The sequence below is a fragment of the Sus scrofa genome, chromosome 15, assembly GCF_054392235.1.
Source record: "Sus scrofa isolate SSC_HxYL_T2T_F1_AM1 chromosome 15, Sscrofa_HxYL_maternal_Yorkshire_Landrace_v2.0, whole genome shotgun sequence".
Classification (NCBI taxonomy): domain Eukaryota; kingdom Metazoa; phylum Chordata; class Mammalia; order Artiodactyla; family Suidae; genus Sus; species Sus scrofa.
Genome location: NC_139397.1, coordinates 152306799 through 152324053, shown reverse-complemented (window position 1 = coordinate 152324053; position 17255 = coordinate 152306799). Strand labels below are relative to the sequence as shown.

The following is a 17255-nucleotide window of genomic DNA, read 5'->3' as shown; positions in this document are numbered from 1 at the left end:
ATCGTGGGTCTGGTTCCGGGTCTCGATGGAAAAGAGCGCGTTGATAAGATGATGGCGCAAAGCAGATGTTCCAACATCCAGCAAGGGCTGGAGCGGGAGGTCCCACGGGAATGGACCGTCTGTCCTGGAAACCAGGCCTTCGGGCCAAAGCCACCTTCAAAACTAACTCCCAACCAGCCCCTTCTCGGCTCCCGGCAGGTGAGGGCAGATCCATGTCCTTCCCACGACGCGCTGACCGGAGCCGCAGAGGAGGCACCAGAACCCTCCTTCGGGGCCCAGGCCTGATGGGAAGGGCCCCCACTCCCCTCCACTCACTTCCCTCACCTCCCCCAGCCCCACTCACCTCCCCTCACCACTCACTTCCCCTCAGCTCCACTCACCCCCACTCACTCCCCCTCACCTCCCCCAGCCCCACTCACCTCCCCTAAGCTCCACTCACCCCTACTCACCTCCCCTCACCTCCACTGAGCTCCACTCACCTCCCATCACCACTCACTTCCCCTCCCCTCCCTTCACCTCTACTCACCTCCAGAGACTCCTTCTCCTGCCCCCCCAAAGAGGGAGATGCTCCCTCCTTTCTTGGGGCCCTGAGCCCTCCCACAAGAGCCCATGTCTCAGCCTCCTGCCCAGCCCCATCTCACCCCCTAGAGCCGCAACATCCAGTGTGGCAGCCACCAGGCCCCCGAGGCCGCTGGGGTGCAGTAAGAGTCAAACAGTCACCAGGTGTCTCAGACTCAGCACAAAAAAGGTTGTGCAGTGTCTCATGGATAATTTATGTGTGGATTACAGATTGAAATAATATCTTAAGAAAAAGTGAGTTAAAATATATTGTTCATATTTGTTTTTTGGTTTGGTTTTTTTTTTTTGCCTTTTCTAGGGCCGCTCCCGCGGTATATGGAGGTTCCCAGGCTAGGGGTCAAATCGGAGCTATAGCTGCCGGCCTACACCAGAGCCACAGCAACGCAGGATCCGAGCCTCGTCTGCGACCTACACCACAGCTCACGGCAATGCCGGATCCTTAACCCACTGAGCAAGGGCAGGGATCGAACCTGCAACCTCATGGTTCCTAGTCGGATTCATTAACCACTGAGCCACGACGGAACTCCAAAATATACTGTTTATATTTGAATGCCACCTGGTTCACTATCCTAATAATGACACAGATGTGACATGAAATCTCAGAGCCACTCTTCTAAAAAATGAAAAGGATTGGGTGGAATTAGCTGGCAGACATGGGGCCCGTGTCACGCGTGTGTGTCCATCTCTGCCTTTGACCATCCATCCAGACTCAGCTCCACCCTCACAGCAGCGGCCTCACCACCAACTCAGGGAGAACACCCTCCTCGGCTGGTGACTTGGTCCACACAGCCGGGGACCCCTTAACTGACCCCAATTCAGCAAGGCGACCGCTGGTCCCCTGGCGGGGACAGTGCTGGCACTTGGCACCTCCCACTGCTCCTCAGGCCCCGCCCCAATTCCCACTCCCGCATCTCCTGCCTCCCACTTTATCAGAAAAACATGAGCAGCCAGCAGCCTGCCCCCGAGTTGCCCTTTGAGTGCCCAGGCCTGGTAGTGTCCCCTGTCCCTTGGAGCAGGGTTCCGGGGCCTTCTCTGACCACACCTGCTAACGGTTCCTCCCTGCATCTCGCTCCAGCTACCTCCTCAGCATCCCCTCACCTGCTCTGTACAGGTGAACTCAGGCATGTCACAGTTTCACTCACTGGCACAGCAAGGCGCGTTTGCACAGGGAAGAGCGCGCTGGAATGAGCAGCGTGAGCTCCGGGGAAGACGGCTGGGGCCCGCCGCGCTTTCCGCCCTGCCCGGTATTCCCGGCCCCTCGGGTCCCCCTGACGGTCCTCACTGATGGGCGGGCCTCCCACGCCACAGGGTCTCTGCACCAGGACCACCCTCGTACGTCGCCGGGAGCCCACCCAGGAAGACGCAGAGACCACTCGAGAGCCCAGGACGCCCGCGTGGGAGGCAGAGAAGGGCTTGGGGACACTCGGTTCTCGGCACACATGTCCCTTCCTCTCCATGGGACGCGGGGGCTGTGAGCGCTCCCGTGCAGGAGCTTCCAAGCCTCCTCCTGCTGCGGGTGGGCCTCAGACGCAGAATCACCAATGGGTCCCCACAGGGTCGGTTTCTGCCCTGGTCCTCGTGCTGAAGCCCCCAGTCTACAGGCCGGCCCAGCTTCTTCCGACGGTCAGGGTCGCATTCTCCCTGGGGGGCAGCACGCGACGCCCACAAGCACCAGACAGGCCCAGAGGCTCTCCTGCCCGGCCCCGCATCTGCTCCCACCCGCAGCCCCGCCTCAGCTCCTCTGCTCTGCCACTGGCCCCGGAAACCTCTCCTCTCCAGCCCTCCCCCCTCACCCAGCCTGCCTCCAAGGCCTGCTCACTTAACTTCTATGTGGTTCTGGAATCCCATGCCCTGTGCTGCTCAACCCAGACCCTCGCCAGCCCTCTCCGGACCACCAGCCTCTGCCCATATCCCCTCCCTGCCCCACCTCCTCCCCTGCCATCAACAGAGAGACCCACATAAACAGTAAAGGGCCTGGCATCTGGGGGTCACCCCATGCTGTGAGGCCCCTCATTCACCCATGGAGTTAGAGCCCAAACACGCAGTTTGTTTTTGAATAAGAAACAAGTCTCCCAGAGTTCCCACTGTGGCTCAGCGGGTTAAAATCTGACTAATATCCATTAGGATGCAGGTTCGATCCTTGGCCCCACTCAGTGGGATAAGGTTCCGGCATTGCCGTGAGCACAGGTCGCAGACGAGGCTCGTATACCATGTTGCCGTGGCTGTGGTGTAAGCCGGCAGCTGCAGCTTCGATTCGACCCCTAGGCCAGCAACTTCCACAGGCCATAGGTGTGGCCCTAAAAAGAAAGGAGAAATAAGAGAAAGAAAGAAACAATCTCCGGATACTTCAAGGTCAGGAACTATGAAATCAACAAAACTCCGTCATGTCTGCGGCCGTCCTTGCTGAGACCAGATGGCCGCAGAAGTGAGAAACCTACACGCAGAAGGAAAAACACTTTCCTGCAAGTAACGGGCTGGTAAGAGGCCGCCTGGGGCACAGGCCTGGCACCTCCAGTCCAGAGACGTTCCCCTCTGCAGGAACAGACACTGCGGCCCGTGCTCACCCCTGCCTCTCCTGGAGAAGTAGAGAGTAACATGCCGAAAACGAGTTTGGGACGGATCTAAGTGACCAGGGGATATTCCGTGCACAGGAAAGGGTGCTTCTAACTTCGCAGGCTGAGTCCTGGTGAAGAGGACACCATCTGGGCTGCTGCCCCAAGGGAGGGTCCCTCCGATGGAGGGTGGGCCAACGACTGTGTCACGGCGGTGACAACGACTGTGACAACAGCTGTGACAACTGGGAAACAGAAGCTCAGCAAAGGACAGTGACTTGCTCGAGGTGACGGAGAAGAAATCACAACCAGGGCTCAGGGTGGTTCGCTTTCCCCTGGTCGATGGGGTTTTTAGGTAACGTAGGTGCAAAGCAAGATGGGAGAAACTGGCCTTAAAACTGATCTGCTTGGTCCAGCGGGCAGCAAGCGACACGAGGGAGGGGGAGCGGGGTAGGGGTGGGGGACAGCCCTCTTTGCAAGACGCAGCCCGGCCGTGGGGTGTGGATCCTCCCCAGGCACATGCTTTGTCCGTCTGTAAGGAGCAGTGGGTGACAACGGGGGGCAGAACCCACATGCGGCGCAATGGAGACCAGCCTTCCCGGAACAGCTCCGTCCGAGCAGGTGCTCGCCTGGCCCTTTCCCGTCACCAGCTCTGGTCTCCGCCTCCCTGAGCGTCCGGCTATGAGGAGCCTCCCTGTCTGGGTGTTAAGTGGACAATGACACGCTTCCCCCTGAGGATACCACCCGGGGTGTGATAAGAAGCTTGTGGAAACTGTGAGCCGGGTACACGGCATCCGAGAGTGATTAAGGAAGGAAGGGACCACAGGACGTCGCTGTCCCCAGATCAAAGGGACTGACTGTCCTCGTGATGCCGACAGTGAGGAGGGAGCAGCCTATGTGGCAAACAAGAATGGGGGGCTGGAGCGTGAGGAGAGGCTGGGCACTTGGGGACACGCAGGGCTTGCTGCCGTCCCATCCTGACCTCGGACACGACAGCTCTCTCCCTCGGGTGCTGCCCGCAGAGGACGCACCATTACCAGGGCTGAGGTCATTGTCGGCCCCCTTTGGAATCTGGAAACGCCATCCTTGCCCTCCCTTCCGAGGGAGGAAATGGTTTGGGTTGGAGAAGCGGGATGGGCGCCTGCAGCCGCAGAGAGGAGCGTGCAATCGGCTGCGGGCTGGGGTCGCCCGCGTGCCCCCCTCCCCACGCCACGGCTGCTTTCCCAATCTGCTGGAACACTTAAGCAGACCTTTTGGGAAGGACTTCTGGTACGAGAAATAATCGTTGGTTCAACTAAAAGCCAGAGCAAAATAAGAACGGGGACGCAAAAGTCCAATTTCTCAGTTATTAACTTTATGAACTGCACCAGGTTGCAATCACTCCTCGCATCAAACTCCCTTTGTCACGGATGAATGTAAACAGACAAGGCTTCATGGGCCATTCTGGTCAAAATGTTTAAACAGAAAGTTTATGAGCAAAAGAGCTGCTTTTATTATTTGGTTCTGCTACAACCAGCCCCTTGAGCTTTCCCTCAGGTTTATTTCAGCTCAAAGCCAGTCTTCTGTTCATTGTCTAATCTTTTCAACCCAATTAACGTGTACCACTTGATGAAACAGTACTGCATTCTGTTTTTTCTGATTATAAAAGGAACTCATGTGTCCTCTGCTTCGAGATGAGGTAGATCTACTTTTCCCTATTCCTCCACTAAGTACAGCTAAAAACCCTGAACATTATATAGAAAACAAACATAAGGGGTTCTCTTGTGGCACTGTGAGTTAAAGAGCTGGCATAGTCACTGCAGCAGCTCAGATACCTGCTGTGGCACAGGATCAATTCCTGGCTCAGGAATTTCACATGCCACAAATGCAGCAAAAAAAAAAAAAATCAGGAGTTCCCGTCGTGGTGCAGTGGTTAACGAATCCGACTAGGAACCATGAGGTTGCGGGTTCGGTCCCTGCCCTTGCTCAGTGGGTTAACGATCCGGCGTTGCCGTGAGCTGTGGTGTAGGTTGCAGACGCGGCTCGGATCCTGCGTTGCTGTGGCTCTGGCGTAGGCCGGTGGCTACAGCTCCGATTCAACCCCTAGCCTGGGAACCTCCATATGCCGCGGGAGCGGCCCAAGAAATAGCAACAACAACAACAACAAAAAAGACAAAAAAAAAAAAAAAAATCAAACATAGGACTTCCCTTCATGGCTCAGCAGTTCACAAGCCCAACTAGCATCCATGAGGACGCGGGTTCAATCCCTGGCCTTGCTCAGCAGGTTGGGGATCTGGCGTTGCCATGAGCTGTAGTGTATGTTGCATATGTGGCTCAGATCCTACATTGCTGTGGCTGTGGCTACAACTCCAATTCGACCCGTAGCCTGGGAACCTCCATATGCCGTGAGTGTGGCCCTAAAAAGACAAAAAAAAAAAGGCAATAAAAAATCAAACACAGAACACCCTAAAAGGTGGAGAGAAGATGGTAGACCAGGACGCACAGGACAACATGATGGGGGGGAGGGGTCCCAGCCTTTCTTTTGCCTCCTATATCCCAGACTTGTATATGAACAAGGCTGCAACCTAGGATGGTCAATGAGCAAAGACCCCACCCTCAAAAAAAAAAAAAAAAAAACAACAAACAAACAAACAAGAAAAGCCTGCTCTCTCTAGCCAAAGGATCGGAAAGGAGGCCACCTGGCAGGACAGAAAACTTTTCGGGAGTAACTCATCTACTTCAGCCGAATAACACAGAGAAAACCATGCCCCCCACCCACCCACCTACAACAGCACAGATTTCTTTGCCAGGAAGTCTGGACCTCTACTCCCACCAGGCAGTAACAGGCAGGACCCCCTCCTCCACCACAGCTGTGTCACAGGCTTCAGTTGAAAATCACTCATCACACCAAGAACCAGGAAGATCTCAAAACTGAGTGGAAAAAGGCAATCAGTAGATGTCAGCAGTGAGGTGGCAGGATTAGAACTGTCTGACAAAGACGTGAAAGCAGCCACGGTAACTGTGTTCCAACAAGCAATTACAAACGTAACTGAGGTTGCTGGTTTGATCCCTGCCCTCACTCAGTGGGTTAAGGAGATGGCGCTGCCGTGAGCTGTGGTGGAGGCCACAGATGTGGCTCGGATCTGGTGTTGCTGTAGCTATGATGTAGGCTGGCAGCAACAGCTCTGATCAGACCCCTAGCTTGGGAACCTCCATATGCCACAGGTGCAGCCCTCAAAAGACAAAAGACCAAAAAAAAAAAAAAAAAAAAGATTGAAACAAATGAAAAAACTGAAAGCTTCAGCAAAGAAAAATAGTTTCAACTAAGAAATAGAATATATTTTAAATGGAAATTCAAGAACTAAATAGCTTAATAACAGAAATATAAAGTTTAGTTGATAAGCTCAACATCAGAATGGAGAAGTCAGAGGAAAGACTTGGTGAACCAGGAGACAGAACAGAAGCTATCATCCAAACTGAATACTGAGAGAAAATGTTCTGAAAAAAAAAAAAAAAAAGAATCTCAGGAACCTGTGGGAATACGACAAGATGAGCAAATGTTCACATCATCAGAGTCCCAGGAGAAGAGAAAGAGGAAGAGGCTGAAAAAAATTCAAATATATAATGGTTGAAAACTTCATCAATTTGGAAAATGACATAAACCTCTAGATCCAAGAAGCTGAGCAAACACCAAACAGGATAAACCCAGAGAAATCTGTGCCAAGAAACATCATGATTAAATGTCTGAAAACTCAAGATAAAGAAGAGATCTTAAAAGCAGCCAAAGAAAAACATCTTTCTCTAGAGAAAAAAACAACTAGAATGACAGTAGCTTTCTCATAAGAAGCCAAGGGGGGAAAGTAGCACAATATTTTTCAAGTAAAAAACAAACAAACAAACAAAAACCTATGCAGAATTTTATATCCAAGGTATATATCCTCCATAAATGAAAGAGAAATCAAGACAGTCTCAGAGGAATGAAAATTAGGAGAATTTGTCACCAGTAGACCTACCCTAAAGAATGACTAAGAAAATTCTCTAGACAGAAAGGAAAGAGTAAAAGAAGGAAACCCAGAATGTCAGAAAGGAAGAAAAACACATATACGAAAAAGATATGAAGACTCAGGCTTTCCTTCTCTTCTTGAATTTTCTAAAATATCATTCAGTTTAGCAGGGAGGGGTTTGGTCACTGTACAAGGGTCAACTATGCACTGTAGGAGCTCATCCAGTCCCTTTCCACCAGGGGAGGGGCCCACATTGCTGGGTGGTCCCCCCTTTCCAGGCAGATGCTATCCTTTCCACCACCTCATACAACCAGATGGGAAACCATATGGCTCTTGCTGAATGTCACCTAGGAAACTTGAGACTGGGGTGATCTGAAACTGCTTCTTGCTCTAAGATGCTAAGCCTGGCTGAGGAATCACCAGAGAACCATGCAAAGGAGACTCTGGGCTCCATATCATCTGTACCTGCCTGAGCCTTGAGTTAACCAACCACCACTAGCAGCTCCTCCCTGGCCTTGCTGGGGCTGATCTTACACCATAAGTTCATGAATCCCCTCAGTTGAGAGGCCAAGATAGAGGATTAGGGTGTGATCAGACTGAGTATTCCTTGTGCAGGTACTGCCATGGCAGGAGGTGGAATCATAGTCCGAAGGAAGAACAAGAATGGGAGACTAGGCCAGGATCAGTGCCCAGTCACCAAGAGTAGGAAGGGGTCCACATGAGGCACCGGTGTCCTAAATGAATTCAAGTGTAACCATGAGAAGAGCAGGGTCTTGGGACACGGGTAGCTGGAGTGTTTCAGGACTTAGGTACAGAGAGATGGGACACCAAGGCTTATTTCCAGGAAGCAGTGTTTATTCGTGCCAGCACTGGCTCAGCGGATTCACATCCAATGGCTGAGCCCTGAACGCAGCGGGGTGCTGTCTTATACACCCTCCATTACTTTTTCTTTTACACTTTGGTCCCTTTGTCCCCCTTATAAGGTAACACACATTTGTAAATTCTGGTTGGATGGTCTATGCTACAAACTTGCACATGGATACGGATTATGTCATAACTGCCACAAAGTTGTGCATGTGCCCACGGCTGCTGATTGTGCAGGTTGCCTTCCCTTTGTTCTGGGAGGGCCCTGACACAGAAGAGCGTGAGGTCTTTTCTGTGGGGAAGAGAAAGGGTCTAGGGTCTTGGAGGAGCCCAGTTTGTGTCCCCGCCCCCTCAACCACCTGCTGGGTCTCAGAGGAAACAAGACGGCTGCCTTGCCATCCAAAAGGCGTTCTGTGTCCAGGACTCCAGAGTTAAGACAGTGGATAGGCCCGGGTACACAGTGGGTCTGGATTTCTGAAGCAAGCAGAGAGAGGAGGCCTGGAACATCCCCGGCTGCAGGCATGATGGGACTGAAGACAAGGTTTCAGAGGCAGAGAGATGAACAGCAGGTGAGGACAGGGAAGAATGACTGGGAGCTTGTACCAGGTGACCAGAGAGTTTACGCAGCAGTGTCTTCTCCAGTGAATGCCAGGCTCACTCTAGGGGCTGGAGGCTGAGTAGCTGAGGTCAGTCTCATGGGCATGCAGTGCCCACTTGCCTTCTGAGGTCCACTGGGAGGCAGCCAGAGTCCACAAGGTACCAGGGGACCTAGAGTGAAACCTCCTTGAGGGGAGGACTGGCCTGTCTCATTTTCCAGTGCATCCAGGGCCTAGCAGAGTGCCCAGCAGTAGCCAGTATAAGCTGCTGATGCTCGGGTTCCATGGCCATCGAAGAGGGATGAGAAGGGAGAGGTACATCAGGAGAAGAGCACAAGAGGACACTGCTCCCTGAACTGCACTAACATGTGCCAGGATTTGGGGTTTGCTCAGGAAGGGGAGGCCAGCAGATCAGGGGATGATGGCCATTGAAATGATGGTTTTAGGAGTTCCCACTGTGGCACAATGGGATTGGCAGTGTCTTAGGAGCACTAGGTTGCAGGTTCGGTCCCCAACCTGGCACAGTGGGTTAAGGATATAGCATTGCCACTGCTGTGGCTTAGGTCACAACTGCGGCTCAGATCTGATCCCGAGGCCCAGGAACTCCATATGCCTCGGGGAGGCAGAAGAAAGGAAGGGAAGAGAAAGAAAGGAAGGAAGGAAGGGAGGGAGAGAGAGAAAGAAAGAAGGAAAGAAAAAGAAAAGACAGTTTATTATTCACAGTTCCCAAGAGAACAGGGTGGGTGTAGGGGAGGGGGCGCGCCACGCCACGTGGGGCCACGAAGCAAACACCGCGGTCGGCTGGCTGGTCACAGGCAGAGAGCAGGGGTGTGGGGAGTGCGGGAGCGCCTTTCCTGGGGTTTCCAAGGGAAGGAACGGGCAGGACGGGGCTGACCCCTGGATCACCGCACGGGCTCTGGAGGGGCTGTGCCTGGCAGTCTGAGGCCTGGCCCTGCCGACTGCAGAGGGGACGGAGTTCGTGTCTCCGCAGCGGCGGTGCAGGAGCCCAGATGAGCAGTGCTCCCCGGCCATGCTCACCGCGGGCAGTCGGCGTCTCTAGGACTCAGTGACCTGGGAACAGCCAACTCCTCCAAGTCAGCCAGGCCCCAGGTGTCAAAACATCGGCTCCAGCAACTGGAAAACCTGGCTAGCACTCGAGCCCACAGCAGGTCCCCCAGGTGGTCCGTCCCAGACCTTCCTGCCGCCGGGGGCGTGGAGAGGAAGGCTGGGGCCGGGCCCAGCAGTGAGGCTTCTCCAGAGAGAGGAGCAACCCAAAGAGAAGAGGGACCCCAAGACTGCACCCCTGCACCTGCAAAAGCTGCTCCCGGGAGGAGGGCTCTGGGGGGCTCGGCATGGGGGTAGGGAGGCTGGGGCCCTTCCTAGCCAGGGCGCACTCCCCACCCAGAAGACCCTGGCGGTATCACCCGTCTATTAGAGAAACTGAGAAAAGCAAACCCCCTCGGCGACAGCCAAAACGCCCTGCCTGCCCACGGCGACACTATGGACAGACGTCTGGGGCCACGTCCTTCTGGATGGGGGCTGTCCTGTACGCTATGGATGCTGAGCAGCGTCGCGGCCCTGCCCCCCCCCCCAGTGCAACCCCCCCCCACCAGCTGTGCTTCCCCAAACTGCCTCCAGCCACGGCCATCGTTCCCGGGGGGCGAGGTCGCCGGCAATGAGAAGCACAGCTCCAGGGGCCCTTAGGCTACGTTCTGTTTTTATCTTCAGCTACTTTCACTTTTCGAACCCACTTTTGTTTCATCGAATGGAGCGACACACACCCGCCGACAGAAAGCCAGCTTCCAAGAGGTACAAACGGGTACAGATCTCAGCACGGGTCAAGCATCCTCAAGCGGGCACATCTGCAAGGGGGTGAGAAGGTGGGCCCGGGGGGTCTGCAGGCTCAGAGGGGCTCATGGCTCGTGGCCCAGAGCGGCCATGAGCTGTGCCCTGACCCCACCGACTCCCCATGGAGGCTCTGGGAGGCTGGGCTGCCCCTCTCCCCGACAGACGCCAGACAGGAGTCGTCCAGGCCCAGGGGTAAGCGTGGGACAGGCTCAGCCAGATGGGCTCTTGTCCACCAGCGCCAGCCCTGTGGGGAACGGACCACTGAACACCAGGCCCGGGGCCCGCTTTCCAGCTCAGGGCCCTACCAGCCCGGTGCCCAGAGCAGGGCCTGGCACACACTGATGCCTGTCCAACCACAAGTGGTCAGAGCCAGTGACCGTGGAGGTGGGAGGAGGCAGAAACTTCGGGGGAAATCCTGCGCCCGGAAGGGGCTCAAGTGCCCTGAAGGTGAGACAGGCCGGGGGGCAGACGCCCGCCTGGGAGCCTGGCTGGGGACAGGCCATCATGGATGAGAAGGACACAGAGGGGGCCTCCCCCTCCTGGCCACTTGTTGGATGGTGCCCTCCCGCAAGTCCTTCCTGTTTTCTGGAGGGTTTGGGGTGGGGTGGGCACCCGCCGCTGTCCAGGGAACACGGCCCCGAGCGCTGCCCACATGGCACTTGCGATGTGCTCCCTCAGGACAGCACATGTTTTAAACCCCCAGGGGCAGCCAGGGGGTTTGCCACAGCTGGAGAACTTCGTTCCAAGCAAGGCATCAGGGCGAGAAGGTAGGGGATGGGCTTCCAGACGGCCCCAGGGCCAGGGTCAAGGCCTCGAAACGAAGTTCCGTTCCTTCCTCGGTCCGTGCCCGGATGCGCAGAGGACAGTGCTCCGGGCAGCGGCCTGTCACTGGAGTCGGCCGTCCTGAGCTCTGCGGCCGGAGGGGTCGGGCCTGCAGGTGGGCGGCCACCCCAGGGGCAGAGGGATTCCTCGTCCCAAAGCCGGTCTATGCAGTCCTGCTGGCGCTGGTGCGTCTCCCCTGAGGGGAAGCTCAACAGCCCTAGAAGTTCCCTCTGGGGCCCCTGCCCAGGGAGTCAGTGCCGGCAGAAATTAAATTCTCTTGAAGGTGACAAGGAACCTCTCGGGTCACCAGAGCTGGCACAGGAACCACCTCTCGGCCTCTCTCATCCAGGATGTGGTGAGGGCAGGACCACGGGCCTGGGGGCCAGAGCAGCTGATGGAGGGAGGAGGCGACAGCCAAGCTGCCGTCCCGAAGGCCGTCGCGCTCAGAGTCTGATCAAAGGGCGAGGGCAGCCTCCCGCTTTGGGGACACGCTAAACACTTTACGGGAACGCGGCTGCCACCTCTGGCCTGTGGCCATGGAGGCCAAAGGGGAGGCTGACTAGAAGCAACTTTTGGAACGTGGCCGGACTTGGGTTGAGGCAGAATGCAGGGCTCAGCTGGGGGAGGCCGGGGTGGGGGCTGTGAGCACAAACCAACCTCCAGGGATGCCTGGGTGCCTGTGCCTTTTGGAGGTTCATTCGGACCATGTCCAGGATGCTGTTGTTAAACTTACTAATATTTTTCCTTTTTACAGTCCCACCCGCAGCATGGAGGTTCCCAGGCGAGGGGTCGAATCAGAGCTGCAGCCACCGGCCTACACCACAACCATAGCAATGCCAGATCTGAGTCGCATCTGCAACCTACACCACAGCTTGTAGCAACACCAGATCCTTAACCCATGGAGCCAGGCCAGAGATGGATACTAGTCTGGTTCTTAACTCACTGGGCCACAACGGGAACTCCTGCTGTTGTTATACCTGAACCATAAACCATGCCTTTTTGTTCCCAACCAAGGAATAAAACTTTCCTTTGAAGTCTTAAACCACGAGTGAGGTGTGGGCGCTTCTTTCAGGAAAGGGGCCCTGGATGGCACTCAGCCTGTGAAATCAGTTTACTGACCAGCCAGGAAAAGCCCCTGAGTGGCCCCATGAGGCGGCCCCTGCATTGAAGGGTGTTCCCAAGGTGGCCAGCTGCCCAAGGGCTCTGCACCTCTGCCCACCGTGGGCTGCAGCAGGGGCTCAGCTTCCCAGCACTTCAACCCCAAGGGCAGCGGGGGGGGGCAGGGGTTCGCTGCTCGTGAGCAGGTCTGCCTGCTGCCGGGGCTTCCCAGCCACGTCGAGTGAAGTAACTGCACCCACATGGCACCTGCTTAAAGAGAGTTTCACTCCCGAGCGCCTTCCTCTTCACTCCGCGACTGAACCCCTGCCCCCAGGGCCCCCTTCTTTAGCCACTGCTGTTTCCTGTCCCCTGAGCACGGTTCGGGTCCCACTAGATGGTGTCACAGCCCAAGGGGCCTGCAGTCTTAGGGAAGGTTAAAGAAGATGGTCCAGGTGCTCCCTGGTGACCTAGCAGTTAAGGGTTTGGCACTGTCACTGCTGTGGCGCAGGTTCAGTCCCTGCCCTGGGCACTTCCGCCTGCCATGGGCACAGACGAAAAAGAAAAAAAAAAAAAAAGAAGAAGATGCTCAGCACACGTTAAGTATGGAACGTCTGTCAACCACTTTACCCCCTGAGCCTCAGGGCCACCGCCTGCAGAGTCGGGACAGTAACTCTGCTACCTACCTCACAGGACAACGACGAAAATCTAATTTTCAAATCATCTTATAAAATGCAAGCTGCTGCTCAAACGAGTGGCCTGGAATTATGGCATCGATTTGCTTCTGGCGCGACAGAATACATTGTATCAGACCAGGTTCCCTGCCAAAAATAACAAGAAAAGCTGGATGAGACGCAAAGATCCCAGGGAGCGAGGAACTGAGCAAGAAACACAAGGCCGAGGTTAAAAGCCGCTCCCGCCCTCCAGGTATCTGAAAATTCCTCAGCAGCGTGGATTTAAGAGGATTAAAAATCCAGCAGAAAGCAGGCGATGTGAGTGAGAGAAACTGAGCAGGGTTTCGGCAACGGCACAGGAACAAGGGGAAAAAAACCTGGCAGACTTCAAAGCGACCGAGTCACCCCAACCCTGAGAACCTCGCAAGACGAGGGAAGGGCTCACGAGCGGAGCCGCCCTCCGCCTCGCTGATCAGCTCACAGCCAGCGCCGAGCTGCGCACGGCGGCCCAGAGGCCGACGGAGCCGGGAGCCAGCAGGAGCCAAGAGTCGGAAGAGCCAGGCAGAGCCTCGGGCCCGCTCGCTGGCTGTGCGGGAAGGGCGCCCAGGGGGCACCACCTGTGAATAAGCGTGATACCAGCCCAACAGAAACCGAAAACTGCCTCAAATCAGCCTGCTACTGAGCGTGTTACTCAGACCGCGCCCATCCACCTCCCGTCACAAGCCCGGGTCGGCCCCTCGAGAGGGAGCTGACGGCACGCAGGGAGCGGCCACAACGCCCAGCAGCCCCAAAACTACCCGACGCACTGGCTATGGGACCAAGAGAAAAACGTCATAGACAATAACACTGGGGGGAAAATTCACGTGTCTCTCAATAATAGATAAAATGCAGTATGTTCATGTAATGGATCGCTGCACGGCAATTAAAAAATAAACTATCCCACACCAAAAAGCACCAGTGTTTCTCAGACATCATGTTGAGTAAACACATCAGATTCAGAGTACATACTATGGGATCCATTTACAGGAAATTCATAAATAAACTAAGCTATTTAGGTGAGAGATGTCAAAAAACTGGGTGTGTGTGTGTGTGTGTGTGTGTGTGTGTGTAACAATTCATCAGGCTAAATACACACTTAATAACTTTACAGTCAGCCCTTCATATCTATGGTTTCACATCCATGGATTAAGCTGACCACAGATCATGTGCTACTGTTACACATATTTAGTGCAAAAAAAATATGTGTAAGTGGACCTGTACATTTCAAACTCATGTTCCTCAAAGGTTAACTGAATATGACTCTAAAAGCAGACCCGACACAGCTGAAGAGAGAATTAGGAGAACCGAAAGACAAGACAAAAGAAAGTTAAGAACAGAAAGAAAAATATAAAAAAGACAGAAAATCATTTAAGAGAAATTTGGAACAAAGAATATTTGATAGGAACAAAGGAAAAATAAAAAGGTGGCAGGTAGATTTAAGCCCAAATATATCAATAACCAAAATGGAAAATTATTAAATGTACTGATTAAAAGATAAATTATCTAGCACTGAGAACTACGTCTCGTCACCTATGAAGGAGCATGATAATGGGAGAAAAAAGAACGTATACATGTATGTGTAACTGGGTCACCATGCTGTACAGTAGAAAAAAAATTGTATCGGGGAAATAACAATTAAAAATAATAATAATAAAAGACAAATCATCAGATTAGGTAAAAAATACAAAGTTCAACTCTATGATACTTGTAAGAGACACACTTAAATAGAAGGATTCAGAGAAGGTAAAGGCAAATGCATTTTTTAAAAAGATACACCATGCAAACACTAACCAAAGGAAAGTCAGTGAAGTTATACTAATATCAAATTAAATTCAAAAACAAGAAGCATTAATAAAGAGATATTTCATGATAATAAAAGGATCAATCTGCCAAGAAGATATGAAATTCCAATTGTCATGCACCTAATAATATAGGCTTGAAATACGTAAAGCAAATAATTACCCAAATAAAGTAAAGAGAGACGCATCTGCAACTGAAATGCATATGTTAACAAATCTCTATGGATAGAATGGGTAGACTAAGAAGACAAAAATATTGGTAAACATACAGATTTGAGAAACTTGTTGAAATCCCACCAATTTCAAAGAATTAAAACATACAGATTATATTTGCTAGTTTCTGACCACACTGGAATTAAGCTACAATTGGGAGAAGTTGTTTGGGGGGGGTTTTTTTGGTTTTTTGTTTTTCCTTTTTAGGGCTGTACCCACGGCATGTGCAAGTTCCCAGGCTAGAGATGGAATTAGAGGTACAGCTGCTGGCCATGACCACAGCCAAAGCAACGCAGGATCCAAGCTGTTTCTGCAACACACACTACAGCTCACAGCAACGCCAGATCCTTAACCCACTGAGCAAGGCCAGGAATCAAACCCGAAACCTCATGGTTCCTAGTCAGGTTCGTTACTGCTGAGTCATAGGTGAACTCCCAGGAGAAGTTTTTAAATTCCAAATACTCTCTTAAATAGCCTATACGGGAGTTCCCATCATGGCTCAGCGGTAACAAACCCGACTAGGATTCATAAGGATGCGGGTTCAATCCCTGGCCTCGCTAAGTGGGTTAAAGGATCTGGCATTGCTGTGAGCTGCAGTATAGGTCACAGGCACAGCTCGGATCCCATGTTGCCGTAGCTGTGATGTAGGCCAGCAGCTGCAGCTCCAATTCAACCCGTAGCCTGGGAACCTCCATTTGCCACGGGTGTGGCCCTAAAAACCAAAAAAAAAAAACCTTTAAAAATAAAATTAAAAATAAATAACCTATGAGAGAATTAATAATGGAAAATAGAAATAGTCTGAAATGAATGCAAATGAAAATATAACAACAAAATTTATGACATCAGAGCTAAAGCCATGCTCAGAGGGAAATTTTGTAAGTTTAAATGTTCACAAGGAAAAAGAAAGGCTGAAAATCAATTACCAAAGTCTCCACTTAATTTAAAAAGCACAGCAAACTAAACCCAAAGAAGGAAGAAATGGAGCTTAAAGGCTTATCTAGACGGGATCTGTGAATGGATCTCCTGCCTAATGGGGTCAACCCCAACGAGATTCACGTTTAACGCACAATCACATGAGAGAATTACATCAGCAAAAACACTGCCGGTGTAAACTGAAAGGGCTAGAGGTAGCCCTAAATTAGAGCCAGTGTGACCTCCAAAGTTCTACTGGCAGGAACAAAGCTGTGGAAACTACGCTACTGCAAACTGCATTATCCTTCACAGGAAAGGAAGGATGGCTCAGAGGGTGGGACCAAGAGGACAGAGGGTGGGGCCAAACACGCGCCAGGGTCATGTCCAGGCCTTGAAACCTCATCGAGGAACTCCCAGCATTAGCCCAGGCGATGGCAGAATTGCTGTGGCCCAGTGGCTCTTTTGTGCCTCCGGTCCCCCCCACGCCCCACCCCCCATACACCCACGGCATATGGAAGTTCCCAGGCTAGGGGTCAAATCAGAGCAGTAGCTGCTGGCCTACACCACAGCCACAGCAATACCGGATCTGAGCTGCATCTGTGACCTACACCACAGTTGGCAGCAATGCCAGATCCTGAACCCATTGAGCGAGGCCAGGGATCAAACTCGCATCCTCACAGAGACATGCAGATGTTCCCAAGCCAGGGAGCAAACCCCTGCCACAGCAGTGACCCCAGCATAGCAGTGGCAGCATTAGATCCTTAACCCACGGAGCTCCAGAAAACTCCGAGGAGCTGTACTTGAAGGGCCTCATGAACAAGGCAGCAAACTTGGAGCTGAACCAGGCGTGGGAAGGAAAGGATAAGGTAGGTACAGCTGGAGGCAGGAGGATGAGAAGTTGAGAGAGATGGGGGGGGTGGGGGTTTGATCAAAAAGAGTCGGATCCTCCAATCAGGGCTGGGAAAGCCTATTCTGCCTCTCAGGGGAGGAGCTGGGAGGCCACACGGCAATGGGTGTGGGTACGAGAAGGGGTGGAAAGAGGGCCGGCCCTCAGCTCTGACCTGGTCAGGGCTTCCAAGCAACCTCGCCCACCCTTGACGCTGGCAAGTCTCGAAGGCACCTCAGTTCAGCATGTCCAAGACCCAGCCGGGTCCGGCAGCTTCCATCCGCGTGAGTAATGAGACTGTGGGGCTGCACGGGGGACATGGAGGGTGGGGCTTGGTATCCTCCTCTTCCCGCCTCTCCTCGCCCATCAGCGACCAGGGTCAGAACATCCGAC

The 17255-nt window shown here is 53.2% G+C and overlaps 1 protein-coding gene across 2 annotated transcripts in view; it reads right to left on the bottom strand.

Moving 5' to 3' along the window:
* The window catches only part of ASB1 (ankyrin repeat and SOCS box containing 1), a 77003-nt gene that overhangs the window by 22496 nt on the left and 37252 nt on the right, over window positions 1–17255 (bottom strand). The window contains exon 6 of one of the 2 annotated variants that reach the window (XR_014829185.1): window positions 7949–13160. The exons of the other annotated variant lie outside the window; for it this stretch is intronic. The gene's annotated coding sequence lies outside the window, so the exon portion shown is untranslated. Of the gene's footprint in view, window positions 1–7948; window positions 13161–17255 lie in introns of those variants that run through there. 2 annotated transcript variants of the gene reach the window in all.